The sequence below is a fragment of the Myotis myotis genome, unplaced genomic scaffold, assembly GCF_014108235.1.
Source record: "Myotis myotis isolate mMyoMyo1 unplaced genomic scaffold, mMyoMyo1.p scaffold_m19_p_15, whole genome shotgun sequence".
Classification (NCBI taxonomy): Eukaryota; Metazoa; Chordata; class Mammalia; order Chiroptera; family Vespertilionidae; genus Myotis; species Myotis myotis.
This window is the reverse complement of record NW_023416319.1, coordinates 34,094,432-34,110,152: the sequence shown is the minus strand read 5'-3', so window position 1 is coordinate 34,110,152 and position 15,721 is coordinate 34,094,432.

Genomic DNA, 15,721 nt, shown 5'->3' with positions numbered 1-15,721 from the left:
AACATTTTATAACCTAAACAGGAATTAATTTCAATGTTTAACACACCTCCTCACTTTGAATAAATTCTAATATCTAATTCAAATCTCTTCCAAAATGTCCTACATCTTCTCCTCTGCAAGTAATGTAATACCAAACTATTTTCCTTATTCTTGATTTTTCATTCCTTTAGTGGTTGGTCTGAATCTATAATTAGGTTATTATTTTCATTACTTTCTAATCAGCTATTTTTGAACCAGTGGAAAACTTTAAGTAAAAAGTGAAAAACAGACCCCTTCCATATCAAATGGATGATCTGCTTGACTCTAGATTCAGGTGCTAATATTGTCCTTAATTACATTATTACTACTAATAATGGCAATGAGCACAATGTTCGATAACAGCTAGCTACCTTGAGCTAATCCCTGGAAGAGCTTTACATATATTATTTATATTTAATCATCACAACAGTTCTCTGAAGTTTTACCAAAATAAAAATGGTGAGTTACTCCACCACCATTGAGTCTGGGACATTTCTTCTGGTATTGACTTTACATGTCCATGAATATTTTTACAATGAGCTGTTCAGCATTTAGTTGATTATTTTTTTGTTGTTGCTTGGTCCAAATGCAGTTTGGATAATATAGAATGAACATAGAAAACCATAGCATTAATCTTGAACTGTAAAAGCCCTATTTGTATTGTGACACAAATATAAATGTAAAGCAAGCAGAAAAAATGCTATGTAAGCTCTTTTCTGAGCTTGGTATTGTTAGAAAATGTTTAACTCTTATGTTATTCGGTAACTTTTCCATTGTGTGTACTGTAAGTGCAAAAAGAATTATGCTAGGGTCAAAAATGATTCTGAAGTTTCATAGTGAACCATTTTTATCAAAAATTTGTTAATTCCTCAGGTATATGTGCACCACTGAACTTAATTACCAAGAGCCATGGAATAGAGAGTTAATGTTCAATACAGGTCTGAACTGATCAGCAAATATTTGATATAAGGTATTACAAAGAAAAAAGTATTTTATTAACATTCCTTGTCTCTTGAATGAGTTATGATTGAAATAATGGGTTTATATATCTAAAGAGGGTAGCATTTTGTTGTGCCAAATATAAACTCACATCAACCCCACTATATTCAAAACTAGGAAGCATTTTTTAAGCAGTGGAATAATTAGAATTGTTGACAACAATCACATGTTTTTATTATAGTACTGAGAGAAAAGCTGATACTATTATAGGCAAATGATCACTGATGGCATCTTACTAAATGGCAGCATAGATAGCAAGTTTCGTCCATAGCACTGAATGATCCCTCTACCAGACAGAATTGGAGACCACACTGGAAACTCCCCCAGGTGATAGTTTTACCCATCTGGCCTTGTATGAATCAACTAAGCAGTTGCCCCGGTTTGCATAATCTTTCCTTGGGGACATCAGAACTGAGATGGGTAAATCTGAAGTGCTATATATAGTCTGCTCTCACATCGGGATGGGAGGAGAGATTATCTCTATTGCTCCATATCCACAATTTCTAAAAGTACAGCCTACAAGTGACGCTAAAGAGGTAAGTCAATGTCATTGTACAATGATTAGTAAACAACTCAAAAACTAAAGACTCTCTGAAAGGGACCTTAGAGGTCATGAATGATGGTCCTATCTTCTTCTGATGACTGCAGTGACACTGAAACACCACTGATGATAGGAATCTCTTGGCCTCCCAATATCAGACTGCTCCAGTTCACAGAAAGTCCTTGAATGAAACTATAATGTTTCTCTCTGTAAATTCCATTTAGTCCTAGATACAAGCTTTTGGTCAAATGAAATGTTTACTTCTTCTTTGGTAACGACAAGTTCCTTTCCAATACTTCCCATTCTCTCTCTTTTCTTACTTCGATCTCCTTAGTCACTTTCCTCTGAACGTGCTCCAATTTTTTTAACATTTTGCAAACTCAGAGTATAATCTAACCTGCACAGGATAAAACAAAATTAGCAATAGCTTTATTCTAAGCACTGTCTTTCTCTTAACACTGAATTTGCTTTTGTGGCAACTATATCAGAGTGACAGTTGAAATTCCTAAGTGCTTAAATATCTAAGCCAAGTCACATGTACCCCATCCTGTACTGTGTAGTTGGGTTTTTACATTTTTGTTTTGGACCTCCATAGACTTCACCTTTATTTCCATTAATGTTACCTCATTAAATGTGTTCCATCCCGACAACTTATTTTTTTTCCTTCAAATTTGGAATGTCTAGTGTATTCTAATTCTGTCACCTCACTCACTAGAAATCCTAACTTCCTGCATTGGTAAACCTGACTAGCATACTTTCTATTTATTCTAATTTCTATTCTAATGCCTGATTTTTTTTAATGTTGACAGTAACAGAAATGAGGCATCACCATTAGAAATGTCCTTCCAGACAGACATTGAACATTCATTGTTATCCTCTGGTTGTGGCTATTCCACAAATTGCCAAACACCCTTGATTTCTAGCTCATACTAGTATTTCTTCATATTAGCCACTAGGATGCTATGTGATGCTTTGGCAAATATTCTGTAGAAGTCCAGATATATTAGTTACCCCCATTCCCCACACTGGTTAGCCCCACTAGTTAGTCCAGTACCCCTTTCAGAGAAGAAAATGATGTTCACCTACATGATCTATTCCTTGCTGAATCATTTGGATCCCAGTTATGAGCCTTCTTATGGTTGATGTAAGGCCCACAGATACGGAGGTTTTGAGAAACTTTCCCCCTCTCCCTTTTTAAAATCACACTCACATTTGCCAATCCTTTGCCTATTATACACCTCCCTTGCTTTCCACAGTTTCTCAATGGTGTTCAGCAATGGTTCAGTAGCTTTCATTTACCGTAGTGTCCTCAGCATACTCACGGTCTCTAGAATTGGCACAGTGTCTAAAACATAAGTGGCATCCTGCTATTTTTAAAAATTAAAGCACACAAAATTTGATATTTTGGTGGCTGTATTCATGTTTTAAAACTCTGAAATAGAAATTATACAATTCATTTGTACACTACATTAGAATTTGAATTGGGCAAAGAAACACTCCCACATCTGACTACATGCTACATCTAACACCCTTCCAAGCTATCTTCCTGTGGTGGTAAATGATATTCTCTGGGTTCTTAGAAAGCTTATTTGCATTACATCCAGAGACAGTGTGGGCTCAGATGGAGCCATATTTGAATTGTTTGGTACAAGAAAAAGGAAGAGAAGAGGTCAGGTGGCATTAAAGGACCTAAGAGGAAGGGGATAGGGCTTTGGAGGAATAGAAAGGGATAAGGTTTCCAATCCAGTCCCTTGAGACCTCATTCCTCTGTGCCCCTCTGACTGGAGTCCTTCTGCTTCCCCTTTTTCCTCCAGGGCCAAATTCTCTTAGGACCTGGCCCCTCTTCCACTAGTATAATATAATCTAACCTTTCCTTAAGAAAATTTAAGCCAGAAGGACAAAAGAATTTCACGTGGAAGAGTTTCTAAAGATAACAAGTAGAAGGTGGTGATGGACAAACCTCACATTTCAATAAATCTTGGTAATTACTAGTAATGGCGATTGTTCAAAATAATTATAAAAACACCAATACTGTCTCTTGGCCCCAGAGTTACAATCATTTCTACGTGATCAAGAAATGAACACCCAGGGACACAGCTCCCACCAACCAGAATCCTTGAAGACATCTAGAATATAGGCTTCTTCTTACACTCTCTTTATTCATCTCTTCCCTCTTAGCAATAGTGGTCTATCATTTCCATTCCAAAGATCATTCACTGCTTAACATAGACTAAGGAAATAGAAACCTGTTTTCTTTCTCAGCCTTCGATGTTACCATCATCTCTAAGCTGCAGGTCCATCTTTAATTGGATCATTGTGCTCCTTAAACTTAAAAAAAGAAAAAAACAGACAAAAACATATGTAGCCTGAGATTTTTTTAAATTAGTTTTAGGCCTGGCCAGGTGGCTAAGCTGGTTGGAACACTGTCCCATACACCAAAAGGTTGCAGGGTTGAGTCAAGTCCTGTTAGGTTGCAGGTTTGATCCCCGGTCTGGTGCATATGTGAGTCAATTGGTGTTTCTCTCTCAGGTTAATCTCTCTCTCTCTCTCTCTCTCTCTCTCTCTCTCTCTCTCTCTCTCTCTCTTCTATCCCCCTCCATTCCTCTAAAAGCAATAAAAACATAACCTTGGGTGAGGATTTTTTTTAAATGTTTGGGGTATATTTAGAATTTTTGCAAACTTCTCAATCTTTCTAAGGCATTTTCTCTTTCAAATTCTCATGCTATAGAATTCTTCTAATCTGTCCCCTGAACTTTTAAAAATCTGTTCTCATAAATTTGCCATATTTGTCTGATAATTTTCAGACTTCCCCTATCCCATCACAGTTCTTAAAACTATATATATATTTTGTTCTATAAAATGTCTGTTACTTCCACATGGTCAACCAGTTCCCCTTTGTTAGAATTTGGTTTTATTTATTTATTTATTTATTTATTTGCAATATCAGTTCCTGCATTCATTTCCCCAAATTTCTGGACAATAAAATTGCCAACAAGGCAGGTCCATGACCTATCAGGTGTACTGAGTTAAGCTGAAAATGAATTTCAGGATAGTTGGTTAGAGTCTACTATCAATACTGTATCTCATAAGACACTTATTTAATATTAAGACTTTATTCTACTATTATTGATATACCATAATTAATGTAATGAAAAAATAATCAAAGGACAATTCCTAAAATAATCTACATTCATTCATTCATTCATTCAACAATTACTGAGGACCTATTATGTACAAAACATAATAGTTTGAAGAACCTGAGATACCAAAATGAAAGCAAATAATACACTACTTAGAAAGAGTAAGTTTCTTTGAACACCAGGAACTCCTAATATAGTATCTAAAGAGTAATAGAATATTCAACAAATGTTAAATAGATGGACAAATAGATGTTTTATGAGTAACTCTTCACAATATCACCCTAAAGTCATGAAATTTTCTTAAGGCAGAATATTTACTAGTATGTACAAAAACTTCATTCTAGTATCAAGACTTAAATTCTCCTTTAAGATTTTAGAAATGAAAGACCAAATTAATTTCTGCCTATAAAGTAAGATTACAACAGATATTATCACTAATTTTTCAAGTTTTACATAAAAAAGATTGACCTGAGGGTATTCTAAATTGGATCTACCATGTAAAAATCAAAAGTTGCTCTTTCCTCTTCACCTTGAATTAGTGAAGCTTCTTGGTCCAGAAATAAGTAACAATTTGACAACTTTTGAAATGTTTGCTTATTTTCCTCTATACAAATTAACTTTACAAAGAAATCCTGGAAGAAGCTGGGGGTTTTAGTTTCTGGAGCACTGAAAGCCGAAAGCTTAAATTATAAACAGTGACTAACATATTAGTCAGAGTAAGCAGCTGTTCCTTAATAGGAAAAGAAATAACATGTTTAAAATACTGTAGGAAAATTAGGACAGACCAAATAACATTTTATCTGCTGAGAGTGACTCTAAATTAGGTGACCCTAGAAAAATATGCAATGTAAATATCTTTTTAGGATTATACAGCTATTCTGGAAGTAATCTTAATTGCCTTCCTTAGTAAAAGTTGCATAGACAAGATAATTTTCCAGTCTTCTCAAATTTCTTGGTTTGAGACTTTATATATTTTCCATGTGTCCCCTAGAGGGCAGTGATGACCCAGAACACAGGAAAGGATTTTCTGTCAGTGTCCTCTGGCATCAACTTTCACTCCAGTCCCTTTGCCATTTCTCACAGATCTGTCTTCTATAAGCAAGTTGGCAGTGGTAGGTTTATTTCTGAGTACAGAACTAGCAAAAGCACTAAATATTAGAAAAGGAAATTGCATGAAGTATATTTTTACAGAGAGAGAAAGAAAAGAACATTATATGAAGACTATATTTTGCTTGCGTATATCACTTAATACACACATGCACGTTGCACACATACACACACCCTAATTGGTTCTTTTCATGCATTTTGAAGTAGAAAATGATGTGAGACAGTTGTGTCAAGGCAAAGAAATTAAAGTTTTTTCCTTTAGTTGGTTTGAAACAACTCATGGTATTACTGAATGCCTATTAACTCATCCAGGAGTTACCTAATGTGTAAGATATTATATTACAAGATACACTGATAATGTGAGGAACAAAGAGACTAATGCTGGGAGCTTATAATTAAGAAAGTGATAATTGCATGACACAGGAAAGGATGACACAGGAATATACTCAACTAGTTGTTAACTTTGGTAGCAATGTAACATAAAAAACATTTTATAAATGTTTTGCATTTCTTTTGGAAGCTCCAAAAACCTTGTCTGGGTCCAACAGGACACATAACTTTATATTTAAAAGGATGAGGAACCACAGGAAGCTTCCTAAATAGGAAGGGAGAGCCTGAATGTGCGCTTTTCTAATGCTGAGGTTTTCAATTTTAGTTAATGTTGCTATTTAAATATTTTATTCTGCTCAGACATTTTTATGCAAAGGGTGCAACTTTCAAAAGAGCCTGTTTTGCAAGGCTGTCCTAAAAGCCTCTTATAATACCTAGGTATTTATCTTCCAGGATCTCTTTTATTGTATTTGGGTTATTTGCTGATTAAACTTCTTTATTTATTTTTATCTTGTGAAATTGGGAGCAAGATGCAAACCTCAAGTATATGAAGAAAAAGATTAATGATATCAGAATTATAATTCAGTCAATATTTACTAAGCCACTTGAGTTTTCTGTGGGAGGCAGAGGGTAATAATATCTGTCTACCTGTATAGCAGAGTGGCTCTGAGAATATTCCTGCCATAACTTTTGGTCAAACCAAATGATATGGTTTGTTTATGTGATTGCTTGTTTATGCAGATGTCTCTGGCTAGAAATTATACGTATTTGCAAAACCTCCTGGGGGAACTCTGCCATCACATCTGTAGCCGTGGTCTGCGTTACAATCAATAGTTTATTGAGATGTTAGAAAATAGACTCATTTCTAACAATATGGATGATAATTATTTATGGTGGTTTAACATTAGATTAGGAATGACATATTTCTTTAAGCATATTAAAAATGGTGGATATTTTCAGTGACACTGTTTTAAAGAATTAGAGTAGCAGAACCAGTATTGTCAGTGTACAGGTTAAAGTTTATGGCACCAGGACCAACTCAAAAAGGGGACAAACTAAAAGGAGACATATGTAATACTCTTTGTAATACTTTAAGCAATAAAACAATTTAAAAACAAGGGACAAACTGTTACAATTAGATTCTTAAACTAATATTTATTTCTATTTTCCCAGATTGGACTAAGCCCACTGTTATTTCCAGGGCTACAGTAAATCATCTTAAGACTTTATCAAAGGATAGTTGTGATTCTAAGTACTTGTCAAGTGGACAATTTCTTTAGAAGAAAATAGAAAATTATGACTGTTCAAAAAAGACCTAGACATTTATATGAGACAGTTTATGAGAGGAAGGAAAAAAAAACACTACATAATTTGCTTCTTCTTGAAGGTGTGAAAATTTCTTCCAAAAGGAAAAATATAAATATACATATATATTGTTTGGCCCGGCTGGTATGGCTCAGTGGTTGAGTGTTGACCCATTAACTAGGAGGTCACGGCTCCTTTCCAGGTCAGGGCACATACCGGTTGCAGCTAGATCCCCAGTTGGGAGGGGGAGATGCAGGAGGCAGCTGATGGATGATTCTCTCTCATCATTGATATTTCTCTCTCTCCCTCTCCCTTCCTTCTCTGAAATCAATTTTTAAAAAAACATATTTTTAAAAAACTGTTTGTAGAAAGAGTAGGTATAAGAGCCAATTTTGACTCCTAACTTTACTTTGCATTTGCAGTTTGAGATGTATCTATAAAATGGCTACTATTAGACATTCATCATTTATTTCTCCTGCCATTTCTGCGTGATTATATTTAAAATGAAAACATAACCATTGTGTATATTTTGATATATTATTTGTAGAAAATAGTCTCTTTTTTTCTGTTGGGAATTGTTACATTGGAAGTCACAAATAACCAGGTGATTCTAATGTTGGTTCCAACAAAAACAACTGCAGCCTACTAACAAAAATGTAAGCTTTATAATCAGCAGACATTTTCTATCATGTAGCTCATTTTGAGTTTCTGGATCTGAGGGGCAGAAAAATTGTCAATTTCTTGGAAAAAAAACATTACAAACAATCATTACATTTAATAGTATTGTGATAATATATTGATAGAATAAGAGCCTATCTTGCTTAGAATGCAGAGCTTGTAAAAGCACTTCCACACACAGCAATGTTGATTTCAGGTGAGTGTGGTTAAGCCCATTCCAGACATTTCTAAGAATTAGAGAGCCATAGGGGGTTTCCCAAGGTCACATAACTTGAAAATTGCCAAATGCTTCTCAGACAAGGTCTCCTCACTCTGACCTAGATCTATGTGACATTATAGTGAGGTAGTGCTTAGTACATGATTGCACTCATTTTATTATATGAGGCAGCTTTCTCATATGTCAATGGAACATATGCAGAATGTTGCTCTTAATTATGTTCCAGGCAATGTATTCAATGCACAGACCGCCTTTTTAGAGAGGAGAAAGTGGAATCCCAGAGAGGTTCAATACTGCATCCAGAATCACACAGCTCGTGAGCAGTGGAGTCACAGGGTGTCCGGCTCCAGAGCCACACTACCTGTCGGAAATGGACATTCCTTCCAGTGCATTACTAGATGGGGTTTTTTTCTAAACTGGGCCTTCACTCCCCTAATTGTTTATTTTTAAAATGTCACGCAGTTCTGTGCTTTTTTTCCTCACTGTTGTATGTTTTCACTGGATACAAGGTTTTCTACGAGCTCCAAATAATGTTGGTGTGGTCTCTCTGTTTTGAGTGTAATTCGCATGGCATGGCACAGTCTCTTTTGAACATCACTGAAGGACCAACTGAAGTAATCTAGGAAGCCAGCCCCAGGGCCCTCTGAGAATGAGGGCCACCCACTCCTCTTCCATTGGTTGGTTCAATGGTAGAAGAAAAAGCTGCCCTGAGTAAAGCACACTGGACTCTGAGTACAGGGCAGAGTTATGACTCCCTACCCACAAACCCAACCCCAAGTCAATAAACAAATAAGGAAGAGCTACAGGATGAAAACTGAAAAAGACTGTAATCCTGCTCTTGCCACATGATGGTGACAGGGCATCTTCATGAAGTGGCAATGGCAAGTTCATAGGTACTAAAGGTAGTAAACAACAGAGCAGCAGTAAAGGGCACCAAAGGATACAGGCCAGTGAGGGCAGCCAACCTGCCATTACTGCCTAAAAGGCCACCAAAAATGCAATCCAATTGCAGTTTATTACAAGTTTTTCGTGATTTGGGCTATGATTGCCAGTAAATAAGAAAGTATCAGATGGTGGGGGCATGATACAAAAAGTAAAACCTCTCTCCTGAGTATTCCCAGTTTAAATATTTGGTCTAACCAAATAGTTCAAAGTCTCAGATACTATAAATATTACTTTGGGAAAAAGCAGTCATTCGTTTGACACAATGTGTTATGTTGCAAATGCAGATGATTAGATTTCCAGTTCTCTAAGGGGGTACTTTGTTCCTGTGAGCAGCTTATTTACAACTGGCAAAAACCACATGTCTGGCTGTGGACGTCAGACTCTGTTGGATTATTTAGACAAACATACTATTTGATTAAATTTACGAGTGTAATCAATAGGGGGTTCTGGTTGTCACATTAATTACATTCTATGGAAATTCTATGGACGCATCATTTAATTAAAATTTTCACTTAGTACTTATCCAAGTATAAGAAATGTCATCATAGTTTTTTGCACATGGTAATAAAATCATTGGTACATTACCAAGATTAAATCATGAAAAAATATCTACCCTTCTGTTTTCCTTCCTGCTAAAATTATCGAGCTTCTTACGGTACCACCTATGATGACAGGCAGGATAAACAGAATTTCAAAGCTTTCCACAACATCTCCATGTCAGAACAAATGAGTATTTCCAGTCGACAATTTATCATTATAGCATTTCAGAGCCTTATAGCTAATTCTTAAAAACATTAATAACATCTACCTTTACTGAGTGCTCAATATGTGCAGTGAATATGTTAAGAATTCCACTTACATGATCTTATTTAATCTCAGAGGAACATTTTGAGGTTTCTTTCCATTATACAGATAGAGAGAGTAAGGCACAGGTTATATAGATGGTAAAGGCTAGAGCCAGGATTGAAACTCAGATATGACTCATTCTGATGCCCTTCTAGTCTAGTCCACTTTGTATTTCATAAATACAGAAACAGGCCCAAGGGATAACCTAACCTGTCTTTCCAAAGGGCACACAGCTGGACACTGACAGACAAAATGAGGGCTCAGGTTTCTACCAGTTACCTTAAGTGCAATAAGCCATCACTATAGGCCTAAAATATTCAGCTTTTTATCTTGTTGCATTTCTTTTTCAGCATAAGGCAGCCAGAGACATGTAAGTCATATCCATTATCACTGCTGTCTGTGTTGTATAGAGCAATCACATTTTTAATGGACACTGTCTGAGTCCTTGCTTGTCTGCATAGCTCTTAAAGAGGTCTGGAGTGAATCTATCGCTTCTTAGTGGCAGTCAGCATTTGTCATAGCTCCTCACATGGTAGAGTTGGATTTCTGTGGAATCCAACTCTCCCCTATCTCTGGAAACTTTCTCCCCAAAAATGTCATACTGTAGCTCCTTACTGCAAGAATAAGAACTGTGACTGCTTCATTAAAAGTCTCCTATTTTAAACAGCCCTAAGCTGGTCATGCCTTTTTCTTGCTTTAAATGCTCAGATAAACATTTTGGTGTTTGTTTTTATTATGAATGGGTATAGAATTTTATCATCCGCATTATCTGTATCTGTTGAGATAATCATGTGATTTTCTATTCTAATATCATGATTTACATTATGGATTTTTTTAATGTTAAGCCAACCTTGCATTACTGACAATGTGGCCTTAATGTATTATCCTTTGCTAAACTGCTGGGTTTAGCTAATACTATTTTTATTTGCTAATATTTTATTCAGGATATGTGCCTATGCTCATGATGTCCTTGTCAGGTTTTGTGATGAGTGTTATGCTGGCCTCATCTTGGTTCAGGTGGTGGTGAAAAAGGTACTTAGATATATTAAAAGTCATTGAACTCAAGATATTAGACATTTTACTGTATATAAATCACACTTGATTTAAGTACAATTATTAAAAAATCATTCAGATGGCTTCACCTTGCCCTGAAACCAAATTCATTAGAATGGCATTCAAGGCTTCTGTCTCCTTGGACAGCTGAATCACCTTTGTCACTTCACCTATTACATGGCTATTCAAGACTACTTTTAGTTATTCAAAACCATCATATTCTTTCATACTGTCAGAACTTTGCTCTTCCTTCAGAACTGAATGCTCTCTTCCATGCCTCTCTTTCTCCACCTGGGAGAATTCCTTTCATCCCTCAAGGTTAACACCAACAATGCTCCTTCTAGGATTTTCTGGAAGATTCTGCTTCCCTCCCCAGCCACCTGAATGAGTTAATCTCTGCTCTGTGCTGTCACTACACTGGACACACAACATTCTAACAAACAAAACAGGTCCTGTGTGTAAGTATTTCTGTTTCCTCAGTGAGGCTGAGAGCTCTTCTGAATCTTTTTCTCATTTTTGGATATCCAGGGCCCAATGGCACCCAACAGGGGTAATTGGCAAACTTTATTAAAAGAATAAGTATGTCCTCCAATACAAAATTGGGGGAAGGGAAAGATTATAACATGGTAAAGTTGTTACCATTTAATAAAACCAATAAATGCATGAATACCTCCTCCAAAACAAAAGAAAGATCTAGCATTATGTTTATACATCACTGTATAACAAATTAATCCAGAATGTGGAGGCTTAAAACAACCATTTCACTTATTTGCTTACAATTCTACACACAGAAGAGTATTATCAGCTTATTAAGAAATAAGGGCCAACTGTACAACTTTTGTAGAATCCCACATGATAGTAGTTCATTATTGTTCATGAAGAAAATTCGTGGCTAAAAATTGTTATGAATTTAATAACACGTTTAAATGAAAAATACCTCATCAACCATGATAGCACACACTTAATTTTCAATATAGTGATGTTATTTTTTAAACAACAAATAAGATTGGTGAATATGAGTTCTTGTTTCCTTTGCATTAAACACTGGACCCCTTTGAGTATCCATCACTGACAAGTTACCGGACCACATATTTAGACTAAGAGAATGCTTTTCTAATAACTGGGTCACTCCTTCCAATTACAGTGTTTTACAATTAGCACTGCTGGTATATACTAGACTGGCAATTTAAGAGAATGTATTTGTGCCAAGTAATGATAGATGGCAATTATCTGTGGTTTGGGAAAACCGAGGGCAGTTAGTTACTCCTTGAATAATTGACCACAATGACCCACATGTCTGCCCAATCAGAAGGAAGCCTCCATGTTAAGTTGTGTGGAATGACTTATCCACCGTTTTTGTATTATTTACTCTGATGTCCACAAAGTGTGTTCAGTGAAACACTGTGGACTGTTGGTTACATAGAAGGGTTACTTAGTCTAATATGAATGGGCAGCCCAAAACAAGACTATTTCTTCTTATAAATGCATAATTTCTTTTCACATATAAATGCCCTGAGAAGTCTTCCAATAAGAAATATAACTTTATTTCATCTGTTAGCCACCTCAAATGTGTTATTGAGAAGAAACTTCAAGTCCAGCAATAATCAAACGGTACAAGCAGTAATGCTCATAAGATGAACAGTTGTGACAGGTTCCTTTTTATAGAAAGCGGAAGAACTATTTATGTTCACAGTAGATGTTATATCACCTTTACTATTCACACACACAAAAGTACTGTTTGTATTGAAGTATTGAAAACTGCTAAGAAAAAAGTGATTCAGATATTTCTTCTTGTTATCTGTGAGTGTCATATTTAGTATCCATCTCACACAAAGACCACTGTCCCTTCAGGTGCCATGTAACTTAGAGAAATGAGTGAGAGACCCAGATCTTCAACGAGGAATCTGGGTTGGCCAAGAATTAAGAAGAAAGAAGCATCTCTTTTGAAGTAATGGGTTCTTATGTGTCCAGTTTATTCCTCCTCTGGATAGATGTGGATATTTAAACATCAAGGTATATTCTTTACTTGAGTAATTGGGAATGATACACTTATTAGGAGCCTAAGTCCCTGCCTTGCCCATACTGTCCATGTATTTAAATCAGACTTCATAATCACATCATCTGTTTAAATGCGCTGTGCTTTTTCTGCCCATTTTAACCTCCCCCTCTTATCAACCTGACATTGCTGCCACAAGGTGAAACCATTGTAATATCCCAATTGTTTCATTAGGTAGGAAGTAGAATAATAATTTATTTCTTAAGGAAATATCAAGGAATTAATTACAAATTGCATTATTAGTTTTCTGATACATTATGGTGGTGAGGTGGTATCACTCACAGTCAAATGACCCTCAGATGTTAGCCAGCTTGTCAAGAACCCTGCCAGTCCTAAAGTTGTCATCTCATGAAGATGACATCTCACTCTCTTCAACTAAACTTGACCTTTAACCTACCTGAAGTTTCTGAAATATAACGTATTAAGGTAATTTAATTTGATATTTGAATTTAAGAGGATCTATAGACCATTAGTCTTCTAATCACACAGTGTGATATTATGCATTGTAATCAGCTTTACTTTGAATGAATAGGGAATGGTAAATATGAAATGCTTATTATATGAAAGTAGATTTTTTTTTCCTATGAGGAGTTCCTACTTTAAAATGAATAATATCTAAATCAGTATTTGAGCCCTAGCGGGTTTGGCTCAGTGTCGGCCTGAGGACTGAAGGGTCCTGGGTTCGATTCTGGACAGAGGCACATACCTCAGTTGCAGGCTCAATCCCAGCCCTGCTCTGGGCGTGTGCAAGGAGGCAACCAATCGATGTGTCTCTCACATCGATGTTTCTCTCTCTCTGTCTATCTACCTTCTTTCCCCTCTCTAAAAATCAATGGGAAAAATCCTGGGGTGAGGATTAAATAAACAAACAAATAAGCAAACAAATAGGAATTTTAGTTCTGGCAAGTGACTTGACCTTTCTGGTCCTTAGTTTTCTCATCCATGAAGTGGGGATGATAGTGGTACCTTCCTCATAGTCATTCTGAAGAGTTAATGTAAATGTGAAAGCATTTAGCACCCTGCCCAACACATAGTGGGTGTTTACTAAAATATTAACTAGTGTAATTACAGATTAAAAAGTCAGGTGGTGATAGTGGTGTTTATTTCTATTGTTCGAGCACACTAAGTAGCTTGCCTGTTTATCACACTTAATTCTTTGCAAAACATTTTCATGATGATCAATGTACTGCTGGCAATTGTTACAGTAGAACAAATAAAAACGTGGAACATAGTTTTCCCTTAAAATTGCAGCTTTGTCATAAGTCACACAGATGGCCTGTATATAAGCTAGAAGAAATTATAACTAAGGTGTCTTATAAAAGTTTTATCATTTATCATTATTAAAAATCATTTACTATGGCCTTCCTTACTGTTCAAGGCACTGTGGGATGAAAACATAGTGATACTTCCATGTCTTTCACCAAAACTTCAGTTTCCTCTAAGACTGGTGCTGTGATGGGAAGTGAGATTTTGTGTTCTGATGTCAGGAGTCACCAGCTTATATTTACAAACTAAGCGATTATACTCCTTCAATATTGATCTGACATGTTTAACTGCTTATATCACTCACCTGCAATGCAGTTGAACTCACTTGTCCATAAAGGGGAGTTTACCAAGTGGTAAACTGGAGTCACATGAAATATTAAAGTAAATATGTTTACAGAGTTAAGGAGAGACTGCAATTGTATGCATTGCATCAGATGTTCTTGAGTCAGGTCCTCTGTGCTTTTAGATAAGGAACCATTATGAAAGGAGTGATGCCTATTAAGAAAAAGCCTCCCAATTCAGCTTTTTTTCTGGTGACTGTATGTCTCCCTCCAGGTCACTGGAGTTTCTAAAAAATGTGTCTCCTTTTAAAGTGATACCTATACATATGTTAGTGTACTATGCACTAATTTACTTCAGAATATCTACATCCGCATGACCAGAAGATCAGGGTTAGAATTCTGGGTTAAGCAGAATTCTGGCTTCTCCTCCGCTGACATAAAGCAAGTCACTTACCCTCTAGGAAACTTCATTTCCCCCTTCTCTCATACTTGAGATAATAATTTTCAAGGTTGTCATGAAGATTAAGTGAAATGTATATTAGAAATGTTTGGTAAGCAGAAAATTGTGATATGAACGTAGGTGGAATTATTTTTCTGAAGTGGGCTGTGTGTATATGCATGCGCAGTCCATTTATTTTTCTAGTTTCTGCATGTAGTTTAGCTCACTTCTATAGATGGAAGAAAAAGCAGCAATTGCAAGTCATTCGCAGTGCAAAAACCTCAAATACTAAACTTTCTACTTTACAGAGAGAACTTGATGGAGGCTATTATGTATAATGCTTACAGTCAGCATTTGGGGGATGAGTTGTAGGAATGATTGATCTTTGGTACTCCCAAATCAAACGATACCTTGTGCTGCACATTATTTTTAAATGGCCTCATGATGAGTCCAATTTTACATTTACCAATGTGTATAGAGTTTCACATTTTACAAGACAT